Here is a 20,558-nt window from a genome sequence, read left to right as displayed (position 1 = left end):
GGGAAAGTGTATATCGCAAATTACCAGTTGTTCTGTCTCCCGCTGGAAGCTCCCTGAAGCTGCTTTCTCATACCCCCTATTTGCTGGTCTCCGATAGGAGTCCAAGATGGCGGATCCATGCTGCATTAGCTGATAGGGGACCTCTCCGTGAATCTCTCCGTTCTCTGTCAGTTTTCTCACTCCACTGGTGCTTGGCTGAGTTCTTTATCTCTTCATTTGATGTTTTAGGGTTTCAGGATTGCTGTTTTCTCTGTTTGGCTTAGTTTTTCAGATCTTTGCTGTGGAGGGACAGTGTGGTGCTTCTGCCTAGAGTGCCATTTTTCTTTTTTTTATTTTGTAAAATCATTTTTTTTTAAATCAGAAACTAATGTAAGCTGGGAAAGTATATGATTTTTTTTAAAGGAGATGAAAATGAAAATAAATGAAGGTCCTCTTCTACTCAATGACATTCTGACACTGAATGGAGCAGAAAATTTAAGTCACCAAGTCTGGTCTTCAGATCAACGCATTAGATGGCTATGAGGTATATTCTGAAAGACTTCTTCACGATTTCTCTTCAGACTTTCCTTTGGAAGGATAAACCTCACCTTGTCGTATTTATTTTTACACTACTCATTCATTACAAGAGATTTAGAAAGAACAAAACCAAGTAGTAAGGATTTTTAAACACTTTTTTCCATTTGCCATTAAGAATTTATCTCACTCTATCCATCCAAGAAACATTCTGCCTCATCTATATTTGGTGTTTTAAATATCCTTTAGTTTTCTCTAGCATTTTTCAACAAGCTCTAAGAGATAATGCGTGAGTTCCGCACCCATGGATTCAACCAACCACAGATCAAAAATATCAGGGGGGAAATAAAGTTCCAAAAAACCAAACTTGAATTTGTCACACACTGAGCACTACCTACCGCTGAATGCCCTCGAATGAAGTGATGTCTGGGCATCCCCTGCTGTATCCTCCCACCGTTTCCAGATCCTCAGTCTCTCTCCAGCACTCGTTGTTTGAGCATCGCTCACCTTATGTCTTGTCATTATTCCCTAAACAGTAGTGTAACAACTATTTACATAACATTTACATTGTACTAGGTATTATAAGTAATCCAGAGATGATTTAAAGTAAGGATGTGTGTAGGTTATATGCAAATATTACACCATTTTATATAACGGATTTGAGCATCCTAGGATTTTGGGATCCAAGAGGGTCCTGGAACCAATCCCTGTGGATACTGAGGGATGGCTATATTCTTCTTCATTTCCTGGGAATGTATCACTTCTATATCATTTATCTCAAAATACTATTTTATTCTGGGATCTCATTGTCTGCCATGATAAAGATTTGAGTTATTAATAAGAACTTCATGTATATGTAAAATAACATCTGGACCACAGTGGGTTTAGGTTTTCTTGGTTTGGACTAATAATAGGATTTTTATCAAAGGAGCAGATCAAATATGTGTAATAGAAACAATGAAGAGAAGAATTGATCAGAATACAATAGAACATTCCCCTAATTCGAAGAAATTTCAGATTGAAAGACCTAGCAGGGTTTGTGACAAAATAAGACCCACACTTACACACCCTATTGTGAAGCCTAAGGATGAGGCAAAAAGTTCTGAAAACTAATAGAGAGAAATTAATTTTTCTACATAGAAGGATATGTTCATTAAATATTTGTTTACCAAATGAGTGAAAAGTATGGGAAGTATCAGCTGGATTTGGAATATAACATTCTTCATGGTTCTGAACTGTCAAGAAAATGTGAGAACACTATAGAACCAGTCTTAGGTAATGTGTGAAATCAGAAAATGTATTATCCACACACTCAGAAGCCATGTAGGAAACTAGATAGAAAATAAAAGAGGATTTATTTGACTTTAACATTTGGCAGAGTCTTTTTTGAGGTGTGAATTTTTAATGCCTTGGGATCTTTTTTTTTTTTTTTTTTTTTGTATGGGTTCACTCACATTCCTGGTTCTATAACGTGAAATATTTACAAAAGTATAATATTGTAAATTCTGCCTATTAACATTTGATTATCTGGAATCAGTCTAGAGATAGCATGGAAGACACTGTTTAAATAGCAATGAAATACTGTAAAGGTTGGCAATATAAAATGGTAATATGACTAACAAAGCTTTAGAGGTATAATGGAGGAGAATTGGAAGCAAAGTGTACACAATTTTTTACGTTAGTAGAAGAGATTCTTTAGACAATATACTAACTTAACAAATCAGTAAATTATATATCAAATGAAAACATTATTTGAAATTTCTGGAGTAATTAAAAGAAAAACAAACAGTTACTAGTGATTTCCATTGAATAGTGAGACTGGCTGGAAATGGCCATTGGAGGGAAAAGAAGTCAACTAGATTTTGTATTTCATTTAATTCACTATATGGTGTGAATTTTTTAACCAAGCAAATGAATAAATTTTATAATTAAAAGTTTAATACGAAACACTTTAAATATTGTATCTGAAAGATTGCAAGTAGTTCAGAAATAAAGTATAATTTTGCTTAAGCATTACAGAAACCATAACATCAGAAGTAGCCTGAGATCATTAATGTGTTGAATGATTGGTCCAGAAAGGGAGAATTCCAAATCTTATAACAGCTTTAGTTTCTAATAAAGATAAATCATTTTCCAGTTGAGAGTAAAACATAGAATCTAGACTATGTAAGAAAGAGAATGTTACATATTGAATGAACCAAATCATTTACTATCTAAGGCTCAAAAACAGTTGTAACATTACTAAAAATTGACATGTAGTCATTCATTCAATATACGTTGTTGTTGTTACTATGACCTGAGCGAGGTTCAGGGAATGGGTACATAGCAAAACCAAACACTATGATCTTTACCTAAACATAGAACCTGAATAAGCCCAGAAATGCATGACAAACCTTCCCACCCCTCCACCAGTGTCTTAGCCTGAGGTGCCATCTGTAGTATCTCCCTCTAGCCACAGTGACTGCGTACAGTACAAGGTACCCTACACCTCCCACTTATCTATACCGAATGGCAGTGCAGTGAGGAAAGAAAACTGGCCACACAGTAGCTACAATTGGGAAAAATCTTCATCCTAGCTGGTGCTGAATATGAAAATGCTCCTGTCCTCAAGGAGGTGATGTTTTCCTTTGAAAAAGAACATAGGATTTGAAGTCATATAGCCTTGGGTTCAAATTCCAGCTTTGTCTGTGAATTAAGATTTCTGGATTAAGGAAATTTTCCAAATAACACTGTTCTTGGCTTCAGTTTCATTATTTGTAGATGCGGATCACAATAACAACTGCTCAAGGTTGAATTGTGAACAGTAAATAAATATGCTCTTATCTAGGATCTCTCATAATTCTTTTTTTTGATTTAGAAAGCACAAATGAAAGGAATAATTATTGTAAAAATTTTTATTGTCATTACTAAACCTTAATGCAACCCAAAGTATCATTATCAAGTAGTAATAATATCTTCCTTGAGAAAACATTAAAAAATGTTAAACTCAGGTTTTAAACTGGAGTGGTATCCATGTGAACTAGAGGTTTATGAACAATTATTCATACATAGGTCAAGCTTTAAAAAACTGCATATAAAGGTAAAAAAAGAAATCTAACATTCCTTTGTCAACTGGGCTCTCCTAAATCAGTGAAGAAGAATGGCGACATGAGATCCTGGTTTTACTGTTACTCTCTTTTAATGGCATGGTCTAGGGACTCCACCAGATTGTCCCCTCCTCCACCTAAGTAGCACAAAGAACCAATGACTCTGTTAACTTTTATACCGGATTTTTCAGATGTTAAAGCTCTTACCATCAATAGGTCATTTTGTCAAGCAGTCAAGCATACAAATTAAAGGAAGCAGTTTCCTACAGCAAAAATTGGGCTTTAAGAATATTCTGAATTGAATGCATAAAAATATGTGCTATCCAATCTAAATAAATCATAGAGTTTTTCTTATCTCATACATACCTTTATTATTATAACTCAGTTCCCTATTTACCAAGTGCATTAACTAGTGTGCAAATCTGTGCCACTAGTGATGTGGCTCCAGAAAAAAACTATATTTCCTGGGAGAGGGTGTACAAGTTATCATTTCCCCCATCACACAATGAGCCATTTATAAACATTAACTTGTTTTTACTTTTATATTGAATGAAGGTGCATGTAGACATCTAATTATATAAACTACTTTTTTCCACTTATTGCCTGAGGGATCTGTGGTAGATTTGTTAAAGGACTTGTCCAATTAAAGAAACCAAACCCATTGCTGTCGAGTTGATTCCAACTCATAGCGACGCTATAGGACAGAGTTAGAACTGCCCCACAGGATTTCTAAGGAGCACCTGGTGGATTCAAACTGCTGACCTTTCAGTTAGCAGGCATAGCTCTTAACCACTGCACTACCAAGGAAATTAAAAACATCCTAATTATCCTAAATATGTGCCTGGGTGGTGCAGACTGTTCGCACTTGACTACTAGCCCAAAGGTTGGCAGATTCAACCCACCAGTGCTGCCACTGAAGAAAGGCCTGGTGATCTGCTCCTGTAAAGATTACAGCCAAGAAAACTCTATGGAGCAGTTCTACTCTGTAACCCTTGTGGTTGCCCTGAGTTGAAATAAATTTGACGGAAATGTTTTTGTTTTGTTTTATCTTTTTTATCTATCTTATGTATATTATGGTCACTGTGCCTTTATAGATCCCTTATACCCAAGGCTCACCTGAAACTCCGTTCTTGTTCCCTTCCACCTCCCTATTGTAATTCTACGTCCGTTTAAATCCCACCCTGCTCACCTCAATGAGTCTCTGATGAAGAATATGCCCTCACTCATTTTTCTGAAGATCTATGTTAGAGCTATTGGGACATTGTTTTTCAGAGAGCAATAATATCAGGATGATTTCTCTACTTCTCCTCACTCAGATTATCCCATAGAGAGTATTATTTTATTCTATTTCTCTTCCTGGAACTCCTGTCAGCATAGACTGTCTCCTCAAATCAGTGTTTTTAATTATTTACAATGATAAATGTTCCTAAGTAGGATTAATGTACCAGCACTCAAAGTCAATTCCCTGGCTCCCCAAGGAAGCTCTGCTTCTCACACATTTTACTTAGCTTTCTACAGACTCTGAAAGTATTTGTAGTTAACTATACTTGGCTTCTTGACTTTTCATTGTTATCTTTTTTTTTCCCTTGTTTATATTGGGTAATTGTATAATGAGGATACGAGCTTTTCTTAATGGTGTTGCTGAAATGCACTCTTTACTACCTGATTTACTTGTTGGAAGGGATTCTGAGGAGTGAAAAGCAGATTTTCTTTACAATGAGCTCATTACCTCTCAATCTTATGTACCTTTTTGCATCCTGCATACTCTTTCGAAAATGGACAAATATATTGTCTATTCAGTGTGATGTGTAGAAAAGCTGTCTTAATTGCATTTCACACTTTCTTCACAGAACTTCTTTTTTAGAAATGCTAAAATCCAAAGAATTTACCAACTGTCAAAAAATAACCCCTCATTTTCTATTCTCAATGTTCTACTTTCTTCAGCTTTCAATCAAGACCTGAAACTTCTATTGCATCCTTCCACTTGCACCAGAAAAAGAGCCAACAAGCGTCTTAGTCACCTGGCTCTGCTTCTTCACTCCCACTGCTCCCTACCTGCATCGCAGGCTTGCTCTCTGCACCAGCCAGCCCCAGCCCTGATTCCACCACATCAGTCTTTCTTTACTGATACCATGTTACCCCATCATCCTTACACCTCAAGACCCTCCTTCTCGTGCTCCTTATACAATTTGTGCTCCATTGTCCACTGCTTGAGGGTGTGTTTTTGACCTTGTGTTACATTTATAAGTGTTTCAATGGGATGAAAGTGTGTTTATTTGCTTACATTCACAGGCCTCAACATATGAAATAGCTGGCACATCATGGAAAAAATATTGAAGCTGGTGAGAACACCTGGGTTTAACTCAATTTTGTGGCTTGCTGATAATAACTTTGGTAAATTATTTAATCTCTCTAAGCCTCTGCTTTCTTTTCTCTAAATTAAAGATAATAATATCTATATCACATGATTGAAATTAAATGAAAATATGTGAAATATTCTTGCAGTTTTCCCAGTATAAAGTAACTATCCAGTGAATGTTTATTCATTCTGAACCTAGCATTGTGCCTCTTCTCAGGTTGAGTTATCTCTGTCCCTTTCATTCAAGCTGTAATAATTCCATTACATAAAATTGTGAGCATACGTTCTAGTAAGGTATAATCCATCCCATTAGACAAACATCATACAAACTTATCTTACAAATCTCTTTGAGCTACACCCTCCCTACCTTGGACTGAGAGTCAGTATGGATAATACTACAGGCAGTCCCCAGATTACCAACAAGTTCTGGTCCTAAATCTGCCTTTAAGTCGAATTTGTAAGTAAGTCGGAACAGTTAGTTGTGGCTCGTATCTAACATCAGTTAGTCAATGTTTGTCTTAGTATATATATAGTGTATCTTTCTGACTATTAAAAAAAAAAACTCTTCCAGATACGCTAAAACATCTTTAACACAATAATACAGTAATAATAATAATGTTTTGATGCACATTACAAAGTAGAGCCTGTTTATTACTAGAAACCATTGCATTTACCTTGAATTTTTAATATAATAGGCTCTACGGGAGTTGGTATGTAACTACGGGTTGTATGTAAATCAGATGTTTGTAACCCGGGGACTGTCTGTTGTAAGGTTCCTGAGAAGCCTTCTTTTCTAACAGTCTTTGAAGCATGTCCTTAAGATTTGGTGAAAGAATGAATATTTTCTGTACATAGGTTATCTGCATACATCCGTTCCATACACTTTGGGTATGGGTATTTTTCTCTTTCTCGCAAGAATTAATTCATTTAGGACTCCAGCAGACATGGCCGTGGCAGCATGCTTGTCCATTTTCCCATTCTTGCCTACTCTGTAATATTCTTTGGACGTGGACAGACATGGCTTTAGCAGTATGCTTGTCCATTTTCCCATTCTTGCCTATTCTGTGATATTTCCTTGGACTTGGGCAGACATGGCTCTGGCAGCATGGTTGTCCATTTTCCACTTCTGCCCTGTTTGAATATATGCCGAATAAAATTTTCTTTTTGCTTTACTCAACTTTGTAATGTTCTTCCCCTATAACAGTTAATGGCGTAGTCATCAAGGATTCTGAAGCTATGAATCCAGTCGACCTCGAGGAGACCAGGACTGTGGAACAGAAGCTAGCAGAGAGAGGTCCTATCTTCTGGACCCAAGTGTTCCCACTCCATGTCCCTTCAACACCGACGGGTTTTGTCATCTGCAGATAAGTTTTTACTTTGCCAATTTGGTGAAAACATTTGACCAAAATATCTCAATAAAAAGATGGACTAGACTGGACTTGCGAAAAAGACTGGGACTACACTCAATCAAGATTTCCAGAACTCTTATGCAGAAGCTGACAGGTTCACGGACTGCGGCTGATCCAGAACCACATAGAACAGAAATTAACTACATAAAACTGAGTACACTAAAGGAAACTATGTTTTTGTGTGTGTGTGAATATTGCTGATGTTCTGAGGTCCTAATTTCTGGATATAAGAAACTATTTTCTCTTCTACTAAATTATCTAAAAGATGGGTTTAGATATTGTAACTCTTGAATTAGAAGTTCCTGTTGGTAAACTTAGCAAAGTTGTAAATATCATAACCAGAGAAGTGTCTGAAATTTGAGCTACGATTTTACAAAACAGAATAGTATTAGCTTTCCTTTAGTCTCTCAGGAAACAGTTGGTGCCTTAATAGATAAATGTTCCTATAATATGCGATCTGAGGTTTTGCAGAATGCAGTTGCTGTTGAGGCACATGAAAAACAGTCACTAATGTTGCTTATGTACAGACAAACACCGCATGAGATTTGTTTCCTCGGTTCAAATCTCTTGGGGTCATGGTTTCATTTGTTATTTCAGACAATTGGCCTAATATTATTGTTAGTGTTTCTGTTTTATTTCCTAGTTTGCTGTATGGTGCCTGGGATCTTAAAAACCAGATGATGCCCAATTACCATTTGTTGAGCATTTTTGATAAAAGATTCTAGAGCAAGAGCATGATCCAAAGGAAAGAATGATGAGAGAGTTGTATGTAATTCTCCTGGAATCCAGATTTCTGGTTTTCATGGAGGTTGAGGCAACCCACACAGGACATAGCCTTTGGATGTCCTTTTGAACCTCGAGCTTTGAGGAAAAAAATGGTTTCTGAAGCCACTCTGAGTCAAACAGTTGTACAGATAAACCAGTAAGACCGTTTTGCTCTGGGCATTGTGCTTTTTTTTTTAATTGAAGAATTCAGTCTGTTTTAGGAAACTAAGTTCAAAGATCAGACCGAGAGTTACATTTAAGGTAAATAAGTAATTCATTTAATTAGTCTTTAAGACACTGTCATATGAAATACCTGTCTAATGTTTGTAATCAAACTCTCACCCTCTTACGATGCAGAAAATTATGTATCTTAAAGAAACCAGATTCTCAGAAGAGATCGACCTCATGGCTCAGACTCCCTTTTGTCTTAGGTTCCATTTCTGCTTCTGAGAAAGTGACCCTTGACTGTTAATAGGTAGAACAAGGAGAGGCAGCTTACCCTTGGGAAGAACACTTAGTATGTTTCAAAGATTAACTGAAGACCTCCAAGAGCATTTATCTACAGTATATGGAGCCCTGGTGATGCAATGGTTAAGACCTGGGCTGCTAACCAAAAGGTCGGCAGTTTGAATCCACCAGCTGCTCCTTGGAAACCCCATGGGGCAGTTCTACTCTGTCCTATAGGGTCTCTATGAGTCAGAATTGACTCGACAGCAAAAAGTTTTTATCTACAGTATACAGCTTAGACTCACCAGTTCTAGAATTCACACCCTCACCAATCCAGACATACCTCTTCGTCCACACACCCCATATATTCCTAAACCCAATACAGTCACCAACATACACATACAGAAAAGATGTGCAATAAATGGTATCATAATAAAGGGTTAATTAAAACCAAATGTACCAGTGAAACAGAATAGAAAGCCAAAGTAAGTATACGACAATTTAAAAAATGGTTAAAATACAGGTTGGTAGGTAAGACACCAAACTTTGAAAACAAAGAGGGGTGGAGGGTCAAGAAAAAGAAAATCTGAAAACAAAAGAAGAGAAAGACCGCAGCAAACATACCAATCTCTCACATTAACATATCATGCTATAATTTAATGCCTGTACAGGCTATAGAGACCATAAAACCTGAACTAAGAACAGAAACATGGAGGCAAAGGAGAAAAAAAAAACACTACAAGAAAAAATCTTAAATGGGTTTCCCATTATCAACAGGACAGACTCTAAACTCCAGGCATTTAAAACTGTCTACAGTAGAGAGGTATTTATTTGCCCTACTGAGAATGTTTTACGTTCAAGGATAGAGTTCTCTGTGTCTAAACCACTGCTCCCTCACCTTTTCTCCATTTAAATACTGTTTATCCTTCAAGGGCCAGGGGAAATGTTCACTCTTCTTCTGAAACATTCCATAACCACCCCAGCCTAAAGGGAACTCTTTAGCACCAGTCTTTCGTCCACTCTATTATCTACTCAACCACTCAGACAACTTAAAGGAATGAATTTTAAACTTTTGTGTATCCTTCATAACATCCTATACAGAGTAAGACTCAAATATTTGCTGACAGAGCAAAAAGTTTCGATTCACAATGCTAAATCATTAAAAACTAATAAGTGAAATATGCAACTCTGATATTACTAAAAATTTTAACATCACATTATAATCATCACTTTCAAATACAATGCAGAATAAAGTGCTGATTTCAAATTAACTTCACTGGGAAAATAAAATAGTTTGGAACTCATAGGTGCCAGATACAATATTTAATAACTTAATGCTTTCTAAACAGTGAGTAATGAACTTCTGGAACCATTTGATATTATCATCTCACAAACACTTTGTGAAAGTAAAATGACACGTCCCATAAGAATAGTGAAGTAAATTATAATACATCGATAAGATGGACTATGTTACCATAAGAATAACATTTTCAAAGAATATGAAATGATAAAGTAAAGTGCTCTGGGTGTAATTTATATATTTTTAGAAAACCACAAGGACTGTATTACAATAGGATTTCAATTTTGTTACATCCATAAATGGGTGCCGGGGGTGGGGGTGGCTAGAAGAAAATTCCCCAAAATGTTAAGACTGATTATCACTGAATTATGGATGATTTTATTTTTTAATTGATGCATTTTGGGGTTTTTACATAAAATAAAGAGTATTTTTTATAACAATAAAAAATAAAATAAAAGAATTCATTTAATCATTCAGAAACTCATTTGGCACTGAACTAGGAGGTTGGTCCAATTTTAGGCATTGAGGAAGATTAAAAATGGAATGGATGGATTCTTATGGATCCAATGGATCCAGCTCAGGAAGCAGCAAACTTTATCTGAATGATCTAAGTAGTAAATATTTTAGATATCGGGCCATATAGTCTTTGTAGCACTGACTCAGCTCTGCCATTGTGATACAAAAGCAGCCATAGACACTATGTAAATTAATGAGTGTGGATGTGTTCCAATGAAACTTTATTTGCAAAAAAGTCAGCTGGCCCACTTGCCATAGTTTGCCAACCTTCCCTCTAGAATAAATAACCAAAGATATACCATTACTTTCAATTTTTTAATATGTGTTTAATATTTGAAGAATGCTGAGATGAACACATGTTGGTTTCATTCACAAGAAATATGCACAAAATGTTAAGTCATGATTAATTACCTGGGCTGAGGGAGAAAGAGAAAATTGGAAGAAGAGACAGAAGTTATCCCTTATTATGAAGTGTATTCTAGTTTTTGTTTTCATTTTTCTGAGGGCTTAACTAAAAGGTTTTTTTTTTTTTAATCCCATTTTCATGCTTTTTTTAAAAATAGCCTCTTGTTCCTGGTGGGGGCATCAGATACATTCCTTCCTGGACTCAGGAATAAAAACAGTGAATTAATTTTTCTCATGTAGATTATTATGGTACCAAGAGTGTTAGAAGTCTTTTTGCCTAACTGGGAGAAGTGTTAGCAAAGGATCTTCTAGCAACACCCTTGAGATATTGACCCTAAAATCATGTTTTACTCGCAGTCATGAATTTGATCTTTTCCCTGAGGCCGTTTCATTGTTTTAAAGCCTTTTACCAGGAGAGACTAGAGATGAGAAAGTTTCATTTTTTAATCCATTAAAACTTGGCTCAGAAATGTTTCTTCTAAATTCTATTGGAAAACTAAACGGTTTCTTCTTAATTTTTCTCTATATATTCATAACTTATCATATGTCACTTAAAAAAAGGGCTACTTTTAACATTCTGCTTTAAAATTTCTTTGACCAAATCCATGCATATATTTTCTATTTGCCACATTACCACAGGCCATAAGTATTGACAAACTTTACTATACAACACAGCTCACCTTTTTCCAGCCTCCAATAGCAATTTTCTTTCTGTCCTTTCAGCTTTCACTAGCAATCTCCTCAAGGCCATTCCAGATTCAGCTTTACCATATGCAGAGCCATCACCAGACTTTTTAGATTTTTCTTAAATATCACCCATTTCTGTTACTAAATTATGTTTCTGTTAGCTATTGCAGTATTAAAAACAAACAAACAAACAAACAAACAAACCACTTGCCAAACTTACTGGTTTAAAATAAAAAAATATTTTCTTTTCTCTTGTATGGGTTGACGTGGCTCAGCTGGACAGTTCTGCTTCACTGATTTACACTGAGGCTGGCTTATCTGGAGATTTGATTGGGCTGGAATATCAAAGAGAACTTATTCATATAACTGGAAGTTGATACTGCCTATTCACTGAGAGTTCAGCTGAGATTGTCTACCAGAATGCCTTCCTATGACCTTTCCTGTGGCTTAGTTCTCTCCTAGTGAGTAGCTATGTTCCAAGGGAATGTATTCCAACATGTTTCCAGCTGTGAGGAGGCAAGAGCTGCCACTACAACTAAAGGTGAGGCCCAGCGCTTGAACTGTGTCACTTCTGCCATCTTCTATTAGTTAAAGCAGTCACAAGCCTACACAGATTTAGGGGGTGGGGAAACCAACTCTCCCACTTCATTGTGGAGCAACAAAGAATTTTTGACAATCTTTGTTCCAACAGATGTTAGGCCGTGCTTTTAAGTACTGAAGCTTGAGAAATGAACCAAGTAAAGCCTTGCCTTTGGGAGTTATACACTTTAGTCAGGGACACAGACAAAAATATATATAAATGAATTAAATTATATAATAAGTTAGATAGTGAAAGGGTTATGGGAAGAATAATAGAAAGTGAATGTGAGCAGGAGGTATACTTTTGATAGGGCTTCAGACAAGACTCAATGAGAAGGTGCCGTTGAGTAAAGACCTGAGGAAATAAGAGAACAACACTTATAGGTATCAAGGAGCAGAGCTTTCCAGACGGAGTAAATACAAAGGCCCTAAGGTGAGAGCACATCTAGTCTGTTCAAGGTAACAGCTTTGAGGCTAGCGAGTAGGAGATAAAATCAGAAAGTTTAGAAAGCAAATTGTGTAGTGCCTTATTCAATCGTATGAAAGATGTTGGTTTTTACTCATTATGAGAGGGAAAACCACTGCTGGGTTTTGAGCAGAGAAATGGCGTGACTGGACTTCAATTTTAATGTTGTTGCTCTAGGTCCTGACTGTAGAATAAACTATGGGACTAGGATGGAAACAGGAAAACTAGTTAGCAAGCTATTGTAGTAATGTAGTAGAGAAATTATTGTGGCTTGGACTAAAGAGTTAGCACTGGCTGGAAAGATCTACAATAGATACTGGATAGATTTTTAAGTAAAGCATACAATATTTTTGAGAAATTCGTTATGAAGTGTCAAAGAAAAAGTGGAATCAAGAATGACTTGAAAGATTATAGTCCAAGCAACCACAAGAATAGAGTTGCCATTTACTGAATGGCAGTGACAGTAAGAGATGCAGATTTGAGGGGCAGGAGGAAAGATATTTTAAAAAACACAGTTTTCTACATGGTATGTTGAGATGTCTGCTAAGCTTGCAAGTATAGATGATGATTAAGCAGTTGGATATACAAGAATGGACTTCAGGTGGTAGGTCCAGACTGGAGATGTATACTTGGGAGTCATTGTATAGAGATGATGTTGTAGCCAGCCACCAAGAAGGCCTGCAATGATTCACACTTCCTGGTATACATTCTCTCATGTATTTCCACTCCCATGATGAATTAGAGTTAACCCTGTGTGACCAATAAAATATGGCAGAAATGACAATGTGTGACTTCCGTTGCTAGGTCATAAAAAAGTACTATGGCTTCTGTCTTTGTATCTTGAGTTGGTTGCTCTGGGGAAAGCCGGCATTCCTGGCATGAGGAAACTCCATTGGCCCTGTGGAGAAGCCAAGTAGACATAAATTAAGGCAATTGGCCAAAAGCAAGCACCAACTTATTAGCCATTTGAATAAGCCACCTTTGTAATAGATCTTTCTAGCCTGTATCACATACCAACCTCAGGAAAGACCATGAGCCAGAATTGTGCACTTTTGAAATACTGACCTTCAAAACCATGAAAGATAATATAATATTCTTGTTGTTTTAAGCAAGTAAGTTTTGAGACAGTTTGTTTTTTCCATATGAAACAAAATATAAATATACACATTGTCTTAGTTATCTAGTGCTGCTATAACAGAAATACCACATGTGGATGGCTTTAACAAACAGAAATTTATTCTTTCACAGTCTAGGAGGTCAGAAATCCAAATTCACGGTGCTAGCTTCAGGGGAAGGCTTTCTTTCTCTCTCTGCTCTGTGGAAAGGTCCTTCTCATTAATTTTCCCCTGCTCTAGGAGCTTCTCAGTGCAGGTACCCCGAGTCCAAAGAACACACACCTTTGCCTCTTCTTGCTTGGTGGTAATGAGGACTCCCTGTCTCTCTGCTCACTTCTCTCTTTTAGATCTCAAAAGAAATTAGCTTAAAACAGAACTTAATCTTGTAGATTGAGTCCTGCCTCATTAACATAACTGCCTCTAATCCTGCCTCATTAAAATCAACACATAGGAAAATCACATCAGATGACAAAATGGTGGACAATCACACAATAGTGGAAATCATGGCCTAGCCAAGATACCACACATTTTTGGGGGACACAATTCAATCCACAACACATATTAATACAAATTTCGGTACCAGGAGTGTGCACTACAGTAAAAAACAAAGACAATGTATATTTGAAATCAAGTAGTAGACAAAAGCTGAAAGGATCTCAAAGAGAGTATTAGTGAAATCCTAGGGGGCCTAGGAAAGAATCTTAGCAAAGGCCTACGGCCTTCAAAAACTCTGTGAAAATGACTTAAAGGAAAGTGAGGAAAATGTTATCGGAAGCTAGAGAAAAGGTAATTGGAGTTATGTAGTGGCAGAAAGTTTACCTGCATTGTCACCTGCAGTAACATAGGAAGAAGTACAAAATACATGTAATGAACAGAGTGATTTAGCTAAAGATATTTCCAGGTAGTGTTGAAGGCATCACCTGGACTCTTCTCACTATCTATGGTACAATAAATAGGAAAAAGTTAAGCTAAAGGAAAAACTGTTAAATATAAATGATCCATGGTTTCCTGTATTCAAACATAAAAATGTATGTAATTCATGCCTCTCCAGATGGCAAACAATGCTGAAAATAAGTAATGGCTTCCAGGTAAAGATCAAGACACTGTCAGAAAAACAGTCTGAAGATGAAACCAAGGGTGTGACTTTAAAATCCTTTATTAAGTCCTCAGAAACATTTAAAGTTGTATCTCAGACAGAAAAATAGTCCCTCAAAGGATATTAGAGGCAAGCTTCATAGACCCTGTCCATTAAACAACAGGTCATTTAAGAATTTTAAGTGTGCTGTCTTATAGCAGTCTTATAGGAAGCCCAAGGTAAAAAAGAATTTATCATAATAAAATTTGTTGCTTGACATGGCTTTTGTTTAATTTAGTAAACTCCTGATAAGATTCACAGGAGACTCATAAAATTTCTTGAGTGAATTGTATTTGTGGAAATGCTGCTACCTTGGACTAAATGGAACATAAATAAGACAAAATGAAAAGAAGACTTTGGAGTTTCCAGTTACTATGGGCTAGAAGTAGGCTGAAAACCTTACTCAGTTACAAACACCAGCCATTTCGATGAATGATCTAGATTATGGAACCAAGGTCTCCAATGGTGAAATTCAGAGTCAAAATGAACCAATCCCAAACAGTAGGACTGAGCCTTTATCAAGAGACTGGCAATATACGCTCAGCTAGATTTCAGAACTTCTTGGTAGTCTTCTATTTCCGCGTGTCTCCTAGTTTCTCCTTTCTTGGATGAGAGTGTTCTTGGCAATTATTCTATGTCTTCCCCACATATGTAGCTCACAAATGTATACTGAGTGTACGGAGAAGATAACTTGTCTTTTTAGTTAACAGGTCTTAAGATCAAAAGGAATGTTACATGAAGAGATGCACTTTATAAGCTTAAGGAGCTTCAGTTATAACTAAACCTGATTTGGATGATGAGATCCTTGACCTTGAGCATAAAGGGATGAGATTTTGGAGCATATTGGGGGATGAGTGAGTATATTTTGCATGTGGGTGGAAAATCTATCATTGGGGTTTGGGGGTAGACTATGCTAGCCAGCCTTCAATGTGGCCCCAATGATCTAAGCCTCTAGCTATTTACGCCTTTACATAGTGCATTCCCACGTTGAATCATGGACAGCCTGTATGGAAAGTGGTGGAAGTGAAGGTGTATAACTTCCATCTGGGCCATAAAAAGCACTGAAGTTTCTTCCTTGGTCTTGTAGATTACTTGCTATCTTAGGTTCCTAGGGCTGCCATAACAAAACACTACGATTTGGGTGGATGTGAAGAACTGAAATTTATTGTCTCACAGTTCTGGAGGCTAGAAGTCCAATTAAGGTATCAGCTATCTCAATTCCTTCTGAGGGTTCTGAGAGGGAACTGGGTCATGCCTCTTACCTAGCTTCTAGTGACAGCCAGTCATCCCTGGTGTTGCTTTGCTGCTTGTAGATGCATCTTCACATGGCACCTTTTCCATGTGTAAGTGTGTCTCCGTGTCTGTTTTCCCCTTTTATAAGATACGACTCAGGAGGGATTAGGACCACCTAATTCCAGTATGACCTCATTAACTGACAACATCTTCAAAGAAAGACCTCATATCCAAACAAGGTCATATTCACCAGTCCAAGGATTAGAGTTGTAACATATATTTGGGGGTTCATAATTCAATACATAACACTTGCTGTTGGAGAGGCTAGGTGCATTCTCAGGGAGACATTTAAGCAGTCCTTAGAGAAGTACACGTGGAGAGTAACTGAGAATCCTAGCCAATAATAGCACCTACTTGCCAGTCATGTAAGTGAACCACCTTGGAAGTGGATCCTCCACACCAGTCAAATCTTCAGATAACTGCAGCTCCAGCTGACATCTGACCATAACATCATAAGACAGCCCAAACCAGAACCATTCAACTGAAAAACTGAGAGATAATAAATGATTTTTGTTATTTTAAGCTACTAAATTTGGGGGTGATTTGTTACATAGTAATAGATATGTAACACAGAGGTAATTTAAAAACATTGAAATCACCAAGTACATACAGATAGAGAAGGTAAGTGGTCTAGAGACTGATCTTGGATGCCCTTCAACATTTAAGGCTCAGACAGATAAAAGCAGATCAGCAAAAGAAACTTGAGGCAGTGGTTACAGAAAGAGAACATCAACTGAATGTGATATCCTGGATATGAAGGGAAGAAAGTGTTTCAAAGAAGAGAAGTGATCAGCTATATCAAATTCCATTGATGGGTGAAGAAGGATGAAAATTGAGTACCAGATTTAGCAATGTGAAGTTTATTAAAACCAACCAAACCAAAACCGTTGACTTTGATGTGATTCCAACTCATAGTGACCTTATAGGACAAAGTAGAACTGTCACATAGGGTTTCTAAGGAGCACCTGATGGATTTGAACTGCTGACATTTTGGTTAGCAGCCAAGCTCTTAACCACTGCACCTCCAGGGCTCCGAAGTTTATTAGCTACTTTGATAAGAGCAATGTGGGAAAAGCCTGAATGAAGTTACCTTAACAAAGCTTGCGATGAGAGAAATTAGAATCAATGAGCGTAGGCCACTCTTCCAAGGAGTTTTGCTATAAAGAAAGAGAGAAATGAGGCAGTAGCATGAATACATATAGACCTCCCTCTGGTGGGTTCGAATAGCCAAGCTTTCAGTTAACAGCCAAGTGATTAACCACTGTGCCACAAATATACAGAAGACAAAAATTATTAGTGGTTACCGGGCTGGGGGTGGAGAGTATTATAGAATTTTGCAAGATCAGTGACTTCTTCTTTGCGAAAACTTTTTTTCAACAACATAAATAGTGTTATACACATGGCCCTCACTGGATGGAATGCGCAGGAATCAAATAGACTACACCTGTGGAAAGAAAACTTGGAATAGCTCAATATTATCAGTCAGAACAAGGCCAGAGGCTGACTGCGGAACAGACTATCAATTGTTCACATGCAAGTTCAAGTTAACATTGAGGAAAATTAGAACAAGTCTGTGAGAGTCAAAGTACCACCTTGATTATATCCCACCTGAATTTAGAGACCACCTAAAGAATAGATTTGACGCATTGAACACTAATGACAGAAGACCACATGAGTTGTGGAATGACATCAAGGACATCATACATGAAAAAAGAAAGAGGTCATTAAAAAAGACAAGAAAGAAAGATGGCAGAGTAGTCAGAAGGCTTCCTATATCCCTCTTACAACAAAGACCTAGAAAAACAAGTGATTTGATTGTATATGAACATATAGGAGCCCTGAACAAGGCAAAGTTGAGGAACTGGACTGAGTGGCAGGGGGAGAGGGAGACAGTTCTGAACAAACGAGAAGTGCCAGGCTGGACTCGGCTGGAGCCGCAGCTCTTCAGCCTTGACCGGCTCCAAGGTACGCAGTGAAGCAGGCATACAGTTCTGAGCACGTGCTTGGGAGGCAGTTTCCACTTCGAGAGAGACCCGGCAGCAGAGATACTGCTTGGACACTCCGAACCAGTGAAAAGCAGCTCCCCAGTGGCTAAAGATAAGTACATGCATGTGGCCTTTCACAAAGATTGAAAAAAACCCATTTGGGAAAAACCTCTCTCCCTTTCACCTCCTCCCTCCCTGCTCTGCACCGGTCCGGCTGGCTTCTGAAGACTCTAAGTCCCCTGGGCCTGAAGTAGATCCTGTAAGGTACCGTGACCCATTCTCCTGGCATTGGACAGGGAACAAATAAACTACTGGCTCCCCTAAGCCAGGAACTCCAGGTTGGCACAGCTCCTTTGCTAGGCACAGGCATAAGGGGTCCGCAGATTTTGAGTGCCTTCCAACCCTGTATAGAACCCATCTAAACAGCGTAAGCCCTCACTACCACAGTACAACAGGGTAAACACCTGAAGTCTAACTTCAACTGTTTCAGCTGTGAAGTGGCAGATTTGTGATGCTTGACACAGCTCTGCCTTTCAAGCAGGAACATTTACCGGTCTGCACCAGGGGCATGAGGACTGGTGGTTCCACATAAGCCACCTAGTCACCTGCTACAGGGATCCAAGAATAAGTGGTGCCCCCGAGTCTTTACAGCCAGTAGAGTAGGGTGCTCATAGTCTGGCTGCAAAACTCACCTACCTACTCACTCTGGGGAATAGGGACACACTTTTCTTTCAGACACTCAGGGGCAGCTGTCAGCCCCCTGCTTGGCTCAGCACATGACCCCCTACTGCAGCCAGATACCTATGAATACACCAATCACCCATGCCTCTCTAAGACTGTAGGTGAGAGCCTGCACCACACACTTGGTGACTGACTGCCTGGACACATGAGCTGAATCCATACAGGAAAATTTAATGGACTCCTGTGTGCACATACTTAGTTACTGAATTAATTACCTGGTGACAGGACTTTACAGCTTCAAAGGCTCAAATAATCAAACTAGTGCACACGAGCAGCCTATTTGGGCATATCAAAACAAAACAAAGCAAGAAGCTAGCACACACTAAACAAATGTAAAATAAAATTATAATAACTTATTGATGGCTCAGAGACAACAGTCAGTAATAAATCACATAAAGAGGCAGTCCATCATGGCTTCAGCAAGCTCCCAAAATAATCAATAAATTCTCTGGAGGAAGAGAATTTCTTGGAATTACCAGAGGCAGAATACAAAAGATTAATATAGAGAACTCTTCTAGAAGTTAGAAAGAAAATTCTTCAAAGCATAGACACAGCCAAAGAACATATAGACAAAGTAGTAGTGGAAGAACTTAAAAAAGTTATTCAAGAAGATAACGACAAATTTAATAGGCTGCAAGAATCCATAGAGAGACAGTAATCAGAAATCCAGAATATAAACAATAAAATTTCAGAATTAGACAACCAGAATTGAGGCAGTAGAAGTCAAAATTAGTGACATTGAAGATAAAGCATTTGACATCAACTTATTTAAGAAAAATCAGATAAAAGGATTAAAAAGAATGAAGAAAATCTAAGAGTTATGTGAGACTCTTTCAAGAGAAATAACCTACGAGTGATTGGAGTACCAGAACGAGGGGTATAACAGAAAATACAGAGAGAATTGTTGAAGATTTGTTGGCAGAAAACTTCCCTGATACCACGAAAGATGAGAAGATATCTATCCAAGATGTTCATCGAACCCCACATAAGGTAGACCCCAAAAGAAAGTCACCAAAACATATTATAATCAAACTGACCAAAACGAAAGATAAAGAGAGAATTTTAAGAGCAGCTAGGGATAAAAGAAAAGTCATCTACAAAGGAGAGTCAATTAGAATAAGCCCAGACTACTCAGCAGAAACCATGCAGGCAAGAAGGCAATGGGATGACATCTATAAAGCCTTGAAGAAAAACAACTGCCAGCCAAGAATTATATATCCAGCAAAACTGTCTCTCAAATATGGTGGCGAAATTAGGACATTTCCAGATAAACCAAATTTTTGGGAATTCGCAAAAACCAAACCAAAATTACAAGAAATACTAAAGGGAGTCCTCCGGTTAGATAATCAATAACATCAGACAACAATGCAAGACTAGAACACAGGACAGAGCAACCAGATATTGACTCAGATATGGAAGTCAAAAATACATCAGAGCTAAAACATTGAAAATAGGGAAACAGAGATATCAATATGTAAAAAAGGACAAAACTAAAACAAAAAAGAGAGACTTAAAAAATGGAGACATTGATTTTTTCATATGGAAGGGAAGTCAAGGCGACATAAAGAAATAAAAGACTGGTTAAACTTAGAAAAATAGGGGTAAATATTAAGGTAACAAAGGAATCTAACAATCTTACAAATCAAAATAAAAAAGTAGAAAAACATAAAGACCCAGCAAATACAAAAAATTCCACAATGAAAAAGATGAAAAAAATATACATAAAGAAAAACTACTCAGCACAGAAAATTAAGGGG

Source organism: Trichechus manatus, unplaced genomic scaffold (assembly GCF_000243295.1).
Source record: "Trichechus manatus latirostris isolate Lorelei unplaced genomic scaffold, TriManLat1.0 scaffold00055, whole genome shotgun sequence".
Lineage (NCBI taxonomy): Eukaryota > Metazoa > Chordata > Mammalia > Sirenia > Trichechidae > Trichechus > Trichechus manatus.
The sequence above is the reverse complement of the archived record's forward strand: the minus strand, read 5'-3'. Positions refer to the sequence as shown.